General features: G+C 38.7%; 1 non-coding gene across 1 annotated transcript; it reads left to right on the top strand.

Annotated features, from left to right (window-relative positions):
- The first annotated feature begins 13,766 nt into the window (after positions 1-13,766).
- LOC145596327 (small nucleolar RNA R71) lies at positions 13,767-13,873 on the top strand. The gene has a single exon (XR_014103172.1). It is a non-coding gene; the product is annotated as a small nucleolar RNA R71 (small nucleolar RNA).

Raw genomic sequence — 13,873 nt, 5'->3', positions numbered from 1 at the left:
CTACTCTTCTTGGGATCGACGATGATGTACGGATGTTAGCTCGAAATTTGGGCCTTGAGCAATTCATTGACCTTAGTGCTCCCACCTATGCAAGGCTCACCTATGAATTCCTATCATCGCTCGATGTGCAAAAGGATGGTGACGATAATGAATGTACAACGCTATCTTTCCAAGTATTCAATGAAGACTATTCTATTCCCCTTTCATTCCTAAACAAGATGTTCAACTTTCCGGAGCCCATTGATGGCATGCCTTTGATTTATCCGGCCTATGAAGCTCTTCATCGCAACCATATGTATGATGAGAATGATTGGTGGGATGATATTTCTATTGAGGATGCTTATTGTGCCCAAACTTCCAAATCGGCCTCTATAGTCCATGGAGCGATGCGCTACTTTAGCCGCATACTTACTTATGCATTTTTCTCCAAGGAATCTCTTGGAGCTATATCTCAAGAGCAATTAAGTTGGCTATGGTTGGCTCATCGATATAGGGATGATATGCCGGAGGTGATTGATTTTGCTAGGCACTTGCTCGACCGCTTCATCGACACTCGTGACGGTTTCTTTCTCTCGGGAAGCATACAAATTGGGGGTATGATTACCCTCATCGTGCTATCGCTTAACAAAAAGTATGCATCCATGATTGGAGATCTTGTGGAGATTAAGGACCCTAGAGAGAAGTCTTCGTCTTGTTTGTTGGGCACGTTTGCCTTAATCAATCAAAAGTTCATTGAGTGCACTATCATGGACGATTTGTTTATTTGGAAAGTGTCTCGGACTACCGATTGGTGCCTTATTCCCTACGAAGGGTCGATGGTGAGAGACAAGAGTTCGCCCTACCCTTGGAAGCCGCCCAAGAGAGACATTCCGAGTTCTTTTCGTTGGGTTTCCATGCCTTCTTCGGGTTATGCTCTTCCAAAGTCTAAGGCATCTTCATCTAAGGGAGGTATCCCTTGTACTTCTTCTCCTACTCCTCTTTCTCCTTCATCCCCTCCCTTGCATGATTTATCGAGCTTGCATGAAATGATTGATGCCCTTTCTGTTGCATTGTCTTCTTCTTCTATGGGGAATGCTTGTTTTGTGGGTAGTTATGATTATCATGCTAGGAGGGTGTATGACTATCATGTTTCTAGAGGGGATATTGAGCCTTATGTGAATTATCCATACCTCCCGGTCCAAGAGGGCCCTGTCCCACAGTGGGAGCCTTTTGACAAGGCGGTGGGGCCCCGTCTTTGCTATCCCTACTGGGAGGGCCCACATATGGCGCATAGTGCCATTCGTGGGACCTCTAAAGGGGATTACGATTATAGGAGGCCGGGAGGGTGTGACTGGACTTATGATCCAGCAAACCCTGCTCCTTTCCCTTCCCCTAAGACTGAGGGGAGATGGGGTCGTTCAGGGCCCCTTGTCTTGGATGATTGGTCTGACTATTTTGCTGCTGATGCCCTTAGGAGGTTAGGTAAGGCTAAAGGGAAGGAAGTTGTTTCGTCAGGTGGGGGGAGTACTAGTTCTACTCCCTACTTCAGTGCCGAGTGAGCCATTTTGGCTACCCCCCTCCGTATGCATGCTTTATGATTGTGCTTCTTGTTTGCCCTATGGTTGGGTTTAGCTTGGGGGAGGGGTGGCTCATTGCTAGCTTGGGGGAGTTGGTTTAGGTTGGTTATGGTTTGCATGGTTCACCTCCTTGTTAGTGGTTCACTTCGCATTTTTCCATCTTAGCCTCTATGTCCTCTGTCTGCTCTGATGTCTCTGTGATGTTTTATCTGCTGTTTCTTTGATGATGACTCGCTCTGTTCTTTATCTATCTGCTCTGCTGTTACTCTGATGACTCTTGTTGCTGATGATGTTACCTGATGTTTCACTGTCTCTGATTTATATTTTTCATTTCTTGTCGTTATGCTGCCGAATTTCGGCTGGTTTCATTTGGAAGTTACTGACAATTTTCTTTGTATATAGTTTCTTTTATTCTATTTTTCTCACCTGGTTTCTGGTCGAAGCTTTTTTTTGTTCATGGAATGCAACAAGGTGGTTTCTTCTTACTTCGTTTATTTTCGCTTAAGCTTGAAGCCGGTGAGATCTTTCTTTTTTTTTTCTCTTTATTTTTCTTGGTTGCATAGAATAGGATTAGTTAGGGGAAGTTGAATGGTTCGAGGATGGATGCTTGTTAACACATAATGTGTTTGGGACCGATGACGATGACGTCATTCGATCACTTGTTTGTCGATTGGGATTCTTATGTGTTTAACTTGCTTTCTACTTCATTTCATTTTATCTCTCCTATTTTCCTTTTCTATGTTCCATTACTTTGCTTTTGTTTTTCTTTTATTTTCCCTTTCTTTTATTTCCTTTCATTTTTCTTTGTGGTATGGTTTTGAGGCCTTATTTTCCACTTTTCTTTTGATTTGGACCTTGTACATTGGACTTTGTCTTTTGCATGATTTTCTTCCTAGGTTGTAAAGGTATGCACGGTTTGAGACTATGTTCGGTTGACTCTAGGATAGGTGTATGCTAGGGTAGTTGGTTTGAACTAGGGGGATCATGAAGCCGGATTCTACTTGTTTGTGGTACGTTGGTAGTTGCTTCTTATAGTTGATTTGACACCATTAGTGAGTTTTTGCCACATCCTTGTGAGCTCACTTGTTTTTCTAGCCTTCAACATTCTTTGAATGAGCGGCGTGGATCCTTGACTATGCAAACCTAATCTAATAAATCTTGATGTATGATTCTCAAACACGAGACCGAACTATCTAGGAAGGACAAAGGCACATTTTTCGGGGTGGTAATTTCATTTTTGTTATATTTTGTTATTTTCTTTATTTTTGGGTTTACATTTGCCTTCTTGCAATCATTTGAGCCTTATACCTTCTTTTCAAGCCACATCTTTAGATCTTTGGCCTTTTGTTTCATTTTCTTTCTTTTCTTGGTTTTTGTGAAGCAATTGATCATTCTTGATGGAGTTTGTGGTGGAGAAGTTGGAATGTTTGGTTCTTATGAAACCAAGATTGTGTTATATTTTCTTTGTGAATAATGGCAATTGAGTATGAGTAAAAGCCGTCCTATATTATAAAAGGCATGGACAAATAAGTGCAAAATCGGAAAAGCCCTCCAATGTTAAAAGAGGCAAGGACAAAGCACTATTAAATTGAAAAAGAAAAAATTGAAAAAGTGAAAAAATTCAAAAAATATTTTGATGTATTCTTTTCTCCTTCTAAGCATTGAGGACAATGCTTTATTTTAGCTTAGGGGAGAAGCGTGTACGCTTTTTGTATATATTTTTGTGAGTATAGCTTCAAGTAAGCTTGGGGGTGTTGTTTTTGATTGGTGACAACTTAGTCTTGGTGTAAAGATATGCGCAATCTTTGCTTCACTATTAGGAAAACCACCAAATTTTAAATTTTAGCCGACCTTCACCCTTATTGCCTTACGTTACAACCTTGGGGAAAGACCTTTTGACCTAGATAGTTGAGTCACTATTCGGGGGAGAGCATCATTGGTCTTTGCCTACGGAAAGGGGATGCATAGTCAAGATGTCGAGTAGCCTAAAAACATTTCTTTTTCCGGTTCCTTCGGGGAATCATCGGGACGCTCACTAAAGGGAGATTTGAGACTAGTGGGAAGAACACGGTAAGATTGTTTGGGATGAAAGTGAATTGTGATAACTAGTTCCTATGCCTAGCATACCCTATGTTTCAATCAACCTTGGATATCTTGAAACGTCCATACCTTAACTACTTGAGAAAGATTGTCATTCATTTGCATTATAGTCTTTATGTTGGTTCATTTCGCAAAGGTTTGTTTTTATTTTATTTTCTTTCTTTTTCTTTTATGGTTTGCCTCATTAATGTTTGGTGGAGAGTTATGGGTCAAACTCTTAGGATACCCTTACGAGACCTCACTCGTCCTCATAGGCGACTTTGGGGTTTAAAGGGCTTGTTGTAGCTAAAAACAACCGTGATTCCTATGACAATGAGTTTTAGTGTATTTTATTATCTTGAGTCTTTCTTTTTCTTTTTCAATAAAATTTTCATCCTCTCTTTTTCTTGCTTTGTTTTGCTCGAGGACGAGCAAAAGTTTAGCTTGGGGGAATTTGATGAGTGACATTTTTGGCACTCATTTGATTCCTTTTTGGATGATTTCTATTTTATTTTATCTCACTCTTCTTTGGTTTTCCTTAGTTTTATTCTTGTTTTCTTCATTTTATGTTTTTTTGTAGTTAGTTTCTCTATTTCATGCTTTTTCTTGTTTACTTGCTATTTTTCCCTTTTACTTGCTTTTTATCCTTTGATTGTAGGTTGTGATTGATTGTCCAAGGATTCCCGGGCTTCCTTTCCATAGTTTTCCATTGATTTTCATGCCTAAAGCTTGTGCAAGAAGTTTCAAGTCAATGTGAGGTTCAAGGAGCTTGCTTCAAGGTCTTGTTTATGCCTTCCTCATGGCTTCTATTCTTCAAGAAATTCAAGGAAGTTCCTGCCTACCTTGTCCTCCATCATCATCATCTAGGATGTGTGCACCTCGTGAGCTAGGGCAAAGAAGAAAGGAGGAAGCAGCAGCGTTGTGCGGGCTTTCCCAACTTCCTCTTGGGATTGTTAGTTATTTCTTTCCAGTTATAGGGAGAAGATGAGATATTTCAAGGGGAGAATTAGATTAGATTAGATCCTAGAGAGAGAAAACATTAGTTCTTAGCATTTTTAGAGAGAGAAAGTGTGGTTTGATGATTGATGATTGAATATTGCTTCATTTGATTTGATTTCTATCAAGTTTGTAAGGATTCTTTACTCTTTAATGCAATTCAATGTTTGATTTCATTAGTATTGTTGTTTGATTTGGTTAATTGATTGTTTGATTGATTTGATTGAATTTGTTGGTTTCAATTTGATTTCAATTGATGAATTTGGGAATGATGATTAGTTTAGCTTTGATTTTGATGTTCTTTATGGATTGTGAGTAGTTTATTTGGCTAGGGTAGTGGTGAAGCATGTATTGATGATGAATTGAGATTAATTTGGGGGAAATTGATTGAGTTGATAATGTGATTAAATTGGTTGATTGATTTTGTGCATGTGTGTGCTTGATTAGGCTTGATCACCCTTGTTATTCACACTAGATTGCATTGTGAGTTCACATTGATACGGACCATTGATTTGTGGCTTACATTTACTCGATTGAGATATCTTGTGATGTTTCCTAGCTAGTGTTTGATGTAGTTGACGCTAATTAGACCTCTAGGAGAATAGCTTGATGTACTCTCTTGGTTGCAATTTCGGTTTTCCCTCACATTGCTTGACTTGATTGGTTAATTCCCCAAGTTGATTGAACTTCATCGTTGATGCATGTGGATCCATTCCCCTAGTGCCTTAGCATTCATTTAGTACAAGGCTTTTGCATCGCCTAGCTTAGCCTTAGTTTCTACCATAAACCCCTACTAGACTTCGGAATAGCTTAACTTAGGCATCGTGCATTTAACCTCCATTCCTTTGGGTTCGACCTTGACTTACCACTACACTAAATAGGGGTTTGTTAAGTTACAAATTTTGTTTGATTGGGTGGGGTGGTAGCCCAACGACCTACCGTTCTCCTTCCCATCACCATTCTATTCCTAATTCTTCCATATTTCTTCGTCTACATCTTCTTCCTACTCACAACATGATTTCTCCACAAATATCATTCCCTTCATTCTTTCATGATCTCTTCCCATCTATGCATGATGAATCGAGTTTGAGTCATGTGATTGACAAGAAAAAAGTAATGATGAGACAAAATACAAGGCAAGCTTCTCACCAAGATTTCATGCTTTCTTCTTCTTTTTTTTCAAACCATTCCCCCATAAGTCTAGCATAGCCACCCTTTGTCTTTCTTAGATTTATTCCATAGGTTTTTTCCTTTTAATAAAATGAGCATTTTATTTTCTTGCATATGATCATTGCATTGCATTGCATTGCAAAAAAAAAAAAAAAAAAAAAAAAAAAAAATGCCGAATTAAGCACAATGTATACCAATGATTTGAGGCACCCTTTGTAGCCATGTCACATCATCTTCACCCTTCAAATATATAATCCCTTTCTTGATAAACCACTTTGAGCCTCGTCTAACGATAGACCTTTCTTTCTTCAACCCTTCTACCTCACCTTGGGATGGGATGGTGTGTAACTTATGCAATTTTTAAATATGAAAAGCTTGAGTAATTCAAAAGATTAAAATAGCAAAAATAAGCAAACAATAAAAAAATAAATAAAAGTGTGCAAAAAGGCAAGTGTTCCAATGTCTTTGATATGGAAATATCTTTGATAAGAATACGTCTCAGATTGCGTCTCTTAGCGAGTGCTCGGTACCGTGCCTGAGAAACATAAATGCCAAGTGAGTGATAGATCGCATGATCGGGATTGCCCACACTTATAAAAATAAAAAAAATGCAAAAGCAAAAAAAAAAGGAAAAGGAAAAGAGCAAAAATAAACAAAAAAAAAAGAAAGAGAGCTCAAAAGTGATAAAACTCAAGCATAAAAATATAAAGATTCAAAAGCAAGGTTGCACACCTTGGGGGCTTATCTAGGGTCTTGAGCCTTTATCCCCTTCTTCTTCAACCTTTAGCCTAACCACGTTACAACCCTTAAAAAGACCTTTTTGAGGTATACATACACTTGTGCGAGGTTCGGCTAGAGCTACGTTTGGCCTGATTCCTAACGGATACGTAGGCAACCTCACATTGGGGTGCGGCCATAATAAAAATACATTCATTTCACATTCACATACTTACACGATGATCATATTAAGGGATCTCCTATATATGCTCATCCCTATTTACTTAGAGCTAGGCTTGGGGGCTTGATCCCTACATCATTAGCCTACCTAGCCTAAGAGTCATCATTAATTGACTCTTATCAAATAATACTTTTCCATACCGTTAGCCTTTGCAGCCTAAGTTAAGTGTCACTTTCACACACTACACAGATACATGACCAAAAGATACTTCCTTTGGGAACCCTTTGTCATGAAATCATAACATAACGTTGGAGCATGCTTTGTCAAATCACACATCACTCATCACTCATAATCATTATTGTATCAGGAAGTAAGAAGTGCTTAGCCTCCGTGCCTAAGTTACCTAAATACTTTCATAATTGAGTCAACAATTGGGATAGCTTATGATGAATTAATCCTTACACCTTGAGAGATAGCATCAAATGCATATACTTGATTAAGCTCATTCAACATGCACCATTAAACACTTCGATTCTTTTTCGCGTCTTTCTTTTTCGGGAGAAATTTGGTACCCTCCACAAAAAATGACAAAATTTTTTGTTTTTGAGTCATGTACATTGAGTCATGTCGTTTCATATCACATCGAGTTGAGTCTAACACATGTATCAAACGCTTTGAGTCGAGTCATGCATGTCAAATCAATGAGTCAAGCAACACTAAGCTTTAGGTTAACACTAAGATAATAAAAGATTAGCAAAGTCCTATAGTCCGAAATATAGATGCAGGTACATTCCAGCAAGCAACAATATTCCCGGATTTTTTCAAAAAACCGCGAATATAGATGAATGAAACTTTTCCAAGATGAGAGAAGTTTGAGAAAAATTATATGGATCAGTAAATTAGAGATGACTAGCTTTAATTTGGAAAAGATTTGAGCAGATTTGGTTGTAAGGAAACGACCAAATTGAAAGTGCAGAGCGATATTGCGGCGACAAGCACTTTTGGCTTGCGCTTGTGTGGCGACAGGTCACGTGGCTTCATGATGTGGTCATATGGACCTAGTGCAGAAGTTTGGGTTCCTTGGTATGCCAGTTAGCCCCTCTAAGCAATTTGATATGATTAAGTAGTCGGCTCGATTACAATCGCAATGAGTGATCGACCTGACAAAAGATCGTATCGCTTAGCTTAAAGCGCCTAAGCATTGGCTCATCGCAAGCACCGAATTAACGGTTCATAACGATTTCCTAGGATGGAAGAAGATTTGAAGATTCGAGAAGACAAAGCTTTCAACAGGGGGGCTTTAAAATTTAAAGGGTCTCACTTGGATTTAAGAAGGACGGTTTAAGATGAAGCGACCTTCAATAGCTTTCACTATGATTGGGGAGGTTATTATTAGATTTGAGAAGATAGCACGAGATAGGCGATCTTCGACGACCTTCGCTAAGATTGTGGAAGTTGTCATCAGGATTTGAGAAGATAGCACGAGATGGGCGGTCTTCGACGACATTCGCTAAGATTGTGGAGGTTGTCACCTATATTTGAGAAGAGCGGTTCGTAATGCGGCGGTCTTCGACGACATTCGCTATGATTGGGAAGGTTGTCACCATGATTCAAGGAAAAGCTCGAGATGTAGCAGCAATGATAGACAGTGTTCCCTAGGATGTGGAGAATGTCACATATTCTGAAGATGACAAAATATGGTAACCTTCGACGGTTTCTCAAGATAAAGAAGAGATTGTCTATTGCGGCGACGTACTGCCACAACCCTGAGAATGACGACGTACAGTTATTTTCGACGATGTTCCCGAGATATTGTGGAGGATTGTCACCAAGAAATATTGACGATGACGACGCAATGTTACCTTCAAAGATGGCGTTCTCTAGAATGTAGAAGGTCGTCAAAACAAAATGCAGCAACGAAAATGGTTACCCAGAGACGTGTGCTCGACGGTGCAAGATATGCATTTTTTAACTCTTTTATCTGTTTAACTAACATTGTTTTACAGGTATCGGCATTATAAGAATGATTTGGAATCGCAGAACGTTCTGAATCATTCTTCGTCCCTATCAATACTTTGACTTTTGTTTTCGAAACATGCGTTTCACCAGACTCAGTCAAAGTGGGGGCTTCTGTAGACACCCATTTGTGTTTCCCCAAAACCAAACCTAGTGATGAATGCCTTTCATGTCGAACTATAATCGAATGAGGTGAAGGTGTGAAAGTCTAGTGCTGCGGTTTAGTTTTATTTAAAATTCTCTTCTCTTTGTTTTTGAAAACAACTCTATTTATTAAAAATAGCCAATCTAGTTTAGTTTGGTCTATGATAAGGGTCCAATAATATTGTATTTGGATGGGGCTCAAAAAGACCTTTCCAACGATATATTATAAGCCCAATTCCGATGAATATTGAGGAAGTTATGGCCAAAATACTAAACTGGGTCCGGTTCATTATTTACATACGGCCCAATGATCTAGAGGAGGGCCCAATGTTAATTATTATTCCTAAAATTATTAGGATTAATTATAACTTTCTAGAAGTTTCTAGAAGGTTATTTTAAATTCTAATATTATTAGATTTAATAATAAATTTAAGATGGATTTTTATTTGGAATAAAATATTATTATTTTTAAGAATACGTTTTATCTTCTGTACAGATTCTGCGTGGAAAGCGCGTGCAAGCCAGGCTGTCGCTTGGCGACAGACCTTGTCGCCTCGCGACAAACACTGTCACCTCGCGACAGCGTGTATTTCTGGCGACAGCGTGTAGTTTTATTCCTTATCAAATTCTATGCTTTTTCGGACTATTTTCCCTATAAATAGAGGTCATATCTCCCCTTTTTCCAATCATCAACTCTCATCAAGAATTACTTGATTCTCTCTATTCTCTCTCTTAAGCAATATATGCTTTCTTTCTCTCTCACTCTTTCTAAACCAACCTTTAAAACACAATTCCGCATACACAAGATTAAGAATCATCTAGCCAAGTTCGAAGTTGCCTTCGCCCTAGACATGCAAGGTTTATAATTTTTTGAGGGTTTGGTCCAAATCTAGTTTAAACTTTATTTAATTTAATTCTTTGATTTATTATTTCATTGAAGTTTACTAACTTATGTATTTTGTTATTAGAAAGAGGTACGAAGCTTCAAATTATGTAATCTAATTAGTCTCTTTCAATGTAGAAAGCATGTTTATTATTGATTAATTTCTAGTGTCGTGTTAGGATGTTATTTATTGCTTCCTAGTATCATGTTTAGGGCGCCTTTTATTATTTCTAATATCATGTTAGAATGTTAGTACCATGTTAGGTTTAAAGCTTTGATCTTTATTGCTTAGTGGCATGCTAGGGTTTGTTATTAATCTTGTTAGTATCATGCCTAGGGTCTTGCTATTATATATAAGCTTTATTATGGCTTAACACGATTTTGAGTATTGTTGTTGTTATTATTATTATTATTATTATTATTATTATTATTATTATTATTATTATTATTATTATTATTATCATTATTATTATTATTATTATTATTATTATTATTATTATTATTATTATTATTATTATTATTATTATTATTATGTTGCTTTATTTATATTTTTGTTATTGCTTGATCACGCCTTTTATGCTTGTTTAAAGGGAATTTGTACTTGAAATCACGCTTAATAAGATAATTAATAATTTGGTTTAGGCTGATATGATTTTAATTCTAGTGATCGCCAATAATAGTTTTATTTATGCATTAATATTCAACCAACATACAAAAAATGAATAGGTAAGGGGAAAGAGGGTCCAATCATATATCCTGCTGTTCAATAGCAAGGATGGAAAACATAGTAACCGTATAGCCTTATTTATTGCAACGTTATGGGGGCTATAGAGAACGAGGAATGCAAGGTGTTTCAATGGTAGTGGAGGAGGAGCAAGCTTGGTAACTGAATTCACCAACCAAGCAATTAATGAACGTGAGACCTTCAAGCTTAATGAAGAGAGACACAATTGTATTGACGGCAATGAAAGAGGGTGCCCTACCCATCCGCCGGGATTTAATTATGTCCATTTGGGGCAAGAAAGGGAAGGCCTTGGAAACTTCCTAATAGAGGTTGATGGGTCATGGGACAAAAGGACTAAGAGGGCAGGAATTGGATGGTCGGTAAGGGAAGATGGGATCGACACAGGCAAAGGAGGAAGGCATGGAACAGCAAACTCAGCTCTACAATGTGAGGCTTGGGCATGTTTGGAAGCTATGAAATGGGCCCACTCAAAGGATAGACATGATCTCCTAATTTTATCAGACTCTACTAACCTTCTCGCCAATCTCCGGGGTAGCACATGTAAGGATATTGAGATTTCGTGGACGGTAAATGAGATAAGGAAGGTGGGCGCCTCATTCACAAAATGCACCATCATGAAGGTCTCAAGAGACCAAGTACAAGGGGCACACGACATTGCTAAGGAATGCTGGGCTACTACTATTAATTTGTTTTAGTTTGTTTTTACCTTTGCTCTTGTCAAAAAAACACAAAAAAATAAAAAAATAAAAAAATAAAAAAAATATTCAACCAACATAGATAAACAGGTTTAGGGCTAAATCTAATGTTTGCATGTTAGTCAAAAAGCGCACATGAATACGAGTAGAATAAAGTAGAGGCTTATTTTATAGGGCGAGTCCTCTCTTTTGTAGTTTGGATTCGTACCCTTATCCCCGAACCCTATTTAGTTTAAGAGCTTATGGAGTTGACGATCTCCTGGATCGTTTAAGGGGTGTAATCTTCACCTCGTGATTGGTTTACAAGTTCCTAAAAATTATTGGCGACTCTTTTGCTCTAGCTTTCTTCCCTTTGGAACGCCACCATACTTTAGTGTATGATCACAGTGGGGTTCAAGCTTGGGGCTATAGTACTTGAAATATTTACTACAAGTATTAAGGAAGGGTCTACCCAAAATAATTGGGGTTTGCACATCCTCAGCCATATCAAGAACAACAAAATCAATAAGTATTTAAAATTTACCTGCTCTAACAAGAATATCCTCTAAAACACCTAGGGGTTATTTAATAGAACGGTCGGTCATTTGCAGAGTAATATTAGTAGATTTTAATTTACCCATTTTAGCTTAGAACACATAGATAATGGCATGACACTAACACTAGCACCCAAATCACATAATGCATTATCAATCATTATATTGCCAATATGACAAGGGATAGAAAAACTACCGGGGTCTTTTAGTTTAGGTGGAGATTTATTTTGTAGTATGACACTACATTTTGCAGTAAAAGCAACAGTTTCTACCTCACTAATAGACCTTTTCCTAGTCAATATTTCTTTCATAAATTTTGCATATGTAGGAATTTGTGTAATTAACTCTGTGAAAGGAACTTTTACCTACAAATCCTTCACCATCTCCAGGAACTTACCAAACTGCTTATCCAAATTGGTCTTCAAATGACGATTAGGGAATGGAAGTTTGATAGCTGGCTTTTGAGCATCGTTACTCTTCTCCTTAGTTGCAACCTTCCGTGGAATTTTACCCTGCAATGTAGCATCAGATATATTAGTACTACCCTTTGGTATAATGGAATCATGAATAGCAATTTTTTTTAAAACATGTTCATCATCGTTGGGCATAGGAGGCCCATCATAGCGTGAACCACTCCTGAGTAGAGGTGGGCATGGGCCGTGCCGGGCCTGCCGTGGGCCGTGCCTAGGCGGGCCATGAACAGTGTCGTGCCTGGCCGTGCCGGCCCACGGTGGAGGCGGGCCGTGCCGTGCCGTGCTGGCCTTCAAGCTTCCCCTGTCCACGGCACGGCACGGCCCACCGTGCCGGTCGTGCCGTGCCGGGCCGCCCGTCGTGCCGGCCACCGTGCCGGCCCACGGCTTACCCTTTTTTCTTTTTTTTTTAAAAAAAAAAAAATTAAAAAAAACTTTAAAAAAACTTGAATTTTTTTTATGAAAGAAAAAATTGAATTGAATAATTATACAATTTAATATTTGAATTTAATAATTATTAAATTTTTTATGGAGTTAAGTTATATTAAATATTGTTTAAATTATATTAATATTTATTGTTTAATATGGCCGTGCCGGCGGGCCATTTCACGGGCTCGTGCCGGGCCGGGCCAAATTTTTTTTTTTGAACGCAGCCCGCACGAGGCACGAGGGGCGTGCCGTCGTGCCGGGCCGGGCCACTCAGCGGGCCGTGCCGTGCCGGGCCATCCTCGTGCCGGGCCCGTGCCGCCCGCGTGCCGGCACGGCCCATGCCCAGCTTTACTCCTGAGGGTAATTGCAAACGCCAGGTTGTACTGGCTTCGATGGTAGGGCTCCCTGCTGGCGAGTCTGTAGAGCAGCGGATGACTGTGTAATTTTAGTATCTTTGACTTTATTATGGGTTATAATTGAGTCAATTTGTGTATCCCTACTCTCCATATGCTTTTGCATACTAGTTAACATCGCTCTAATTTCTAACAAAGTAAGGTCGGAAGATGGGGTAGTTTGTGCTTGGGTTTTCTGGCCAGAGTTGAGATAGTAATATTTCTGTTGTGGTGGTGGTTCTTATTGTTGTGATTGTAGTGGAGGTGGAGGTGTGGGGTTTTGCACATTGGTGCTCCGGTAAGAAAGGTATGGATGGTTCTGATACCCAGGATTGTAGGTGTTGGAGTATGGGTTTGCTTGATGGATTGAAAAGCATTAACCTGCTCCATGGAACTCCTGCACTCTTGTTCCCAATGACCTACAATACAACAATTTTCACAAAAAGTATTGTTAACATTATTTTTAATTGGAGAAACATTAGCTACATTAGAATTAGCAGTACTAAGATTATCTAATTTTTGACAAATAGAGGTTAATTGAGCTTGCAAAAAGGATACTGAATCAACATTGTGTTTCCCCTTGTTTGTAAAACCTCTAGGATTCCCATATTGGGAATTGTGGATTGCCATATTTTCGATAACTTGTCCTGCATCATCAACATTAAGGTTCATAAATCTCCCACTAGCTGTAGAGTCTAGAATTGTTCTAGAGGAATTTCCAATCCCATTGTAGAAAGCTTGTATCAACTGCCACTGTGCTAAATTGTGATGGGGGCACTCTCTCTGCGGATCTTTAAATCTTTCCCAAGCATCATATAACGTTTCATCCGACTCTTGGGATAAATTTTGAATTGCACTTCTCAATAA

This window comes from Chenopodium album, chromosome 19 (genome assembly GCF_948465745.1).
Source record: "Chenopodium album chromosome 19, dcCheAlbu1.1, whole genome shotgun sequence".
NCBI lineage: Eukaryota > Viridiplantae > Streptophyta > Magnoliopsida > Caryophyllales > Amaranthaceae > Chenopodium > Chenopodium album.
The sequence above is the reverse complement of the archived record's forward strand: the minus strand, read 5'-3'. Positions and strand labels throughout refer to the sequence as shown.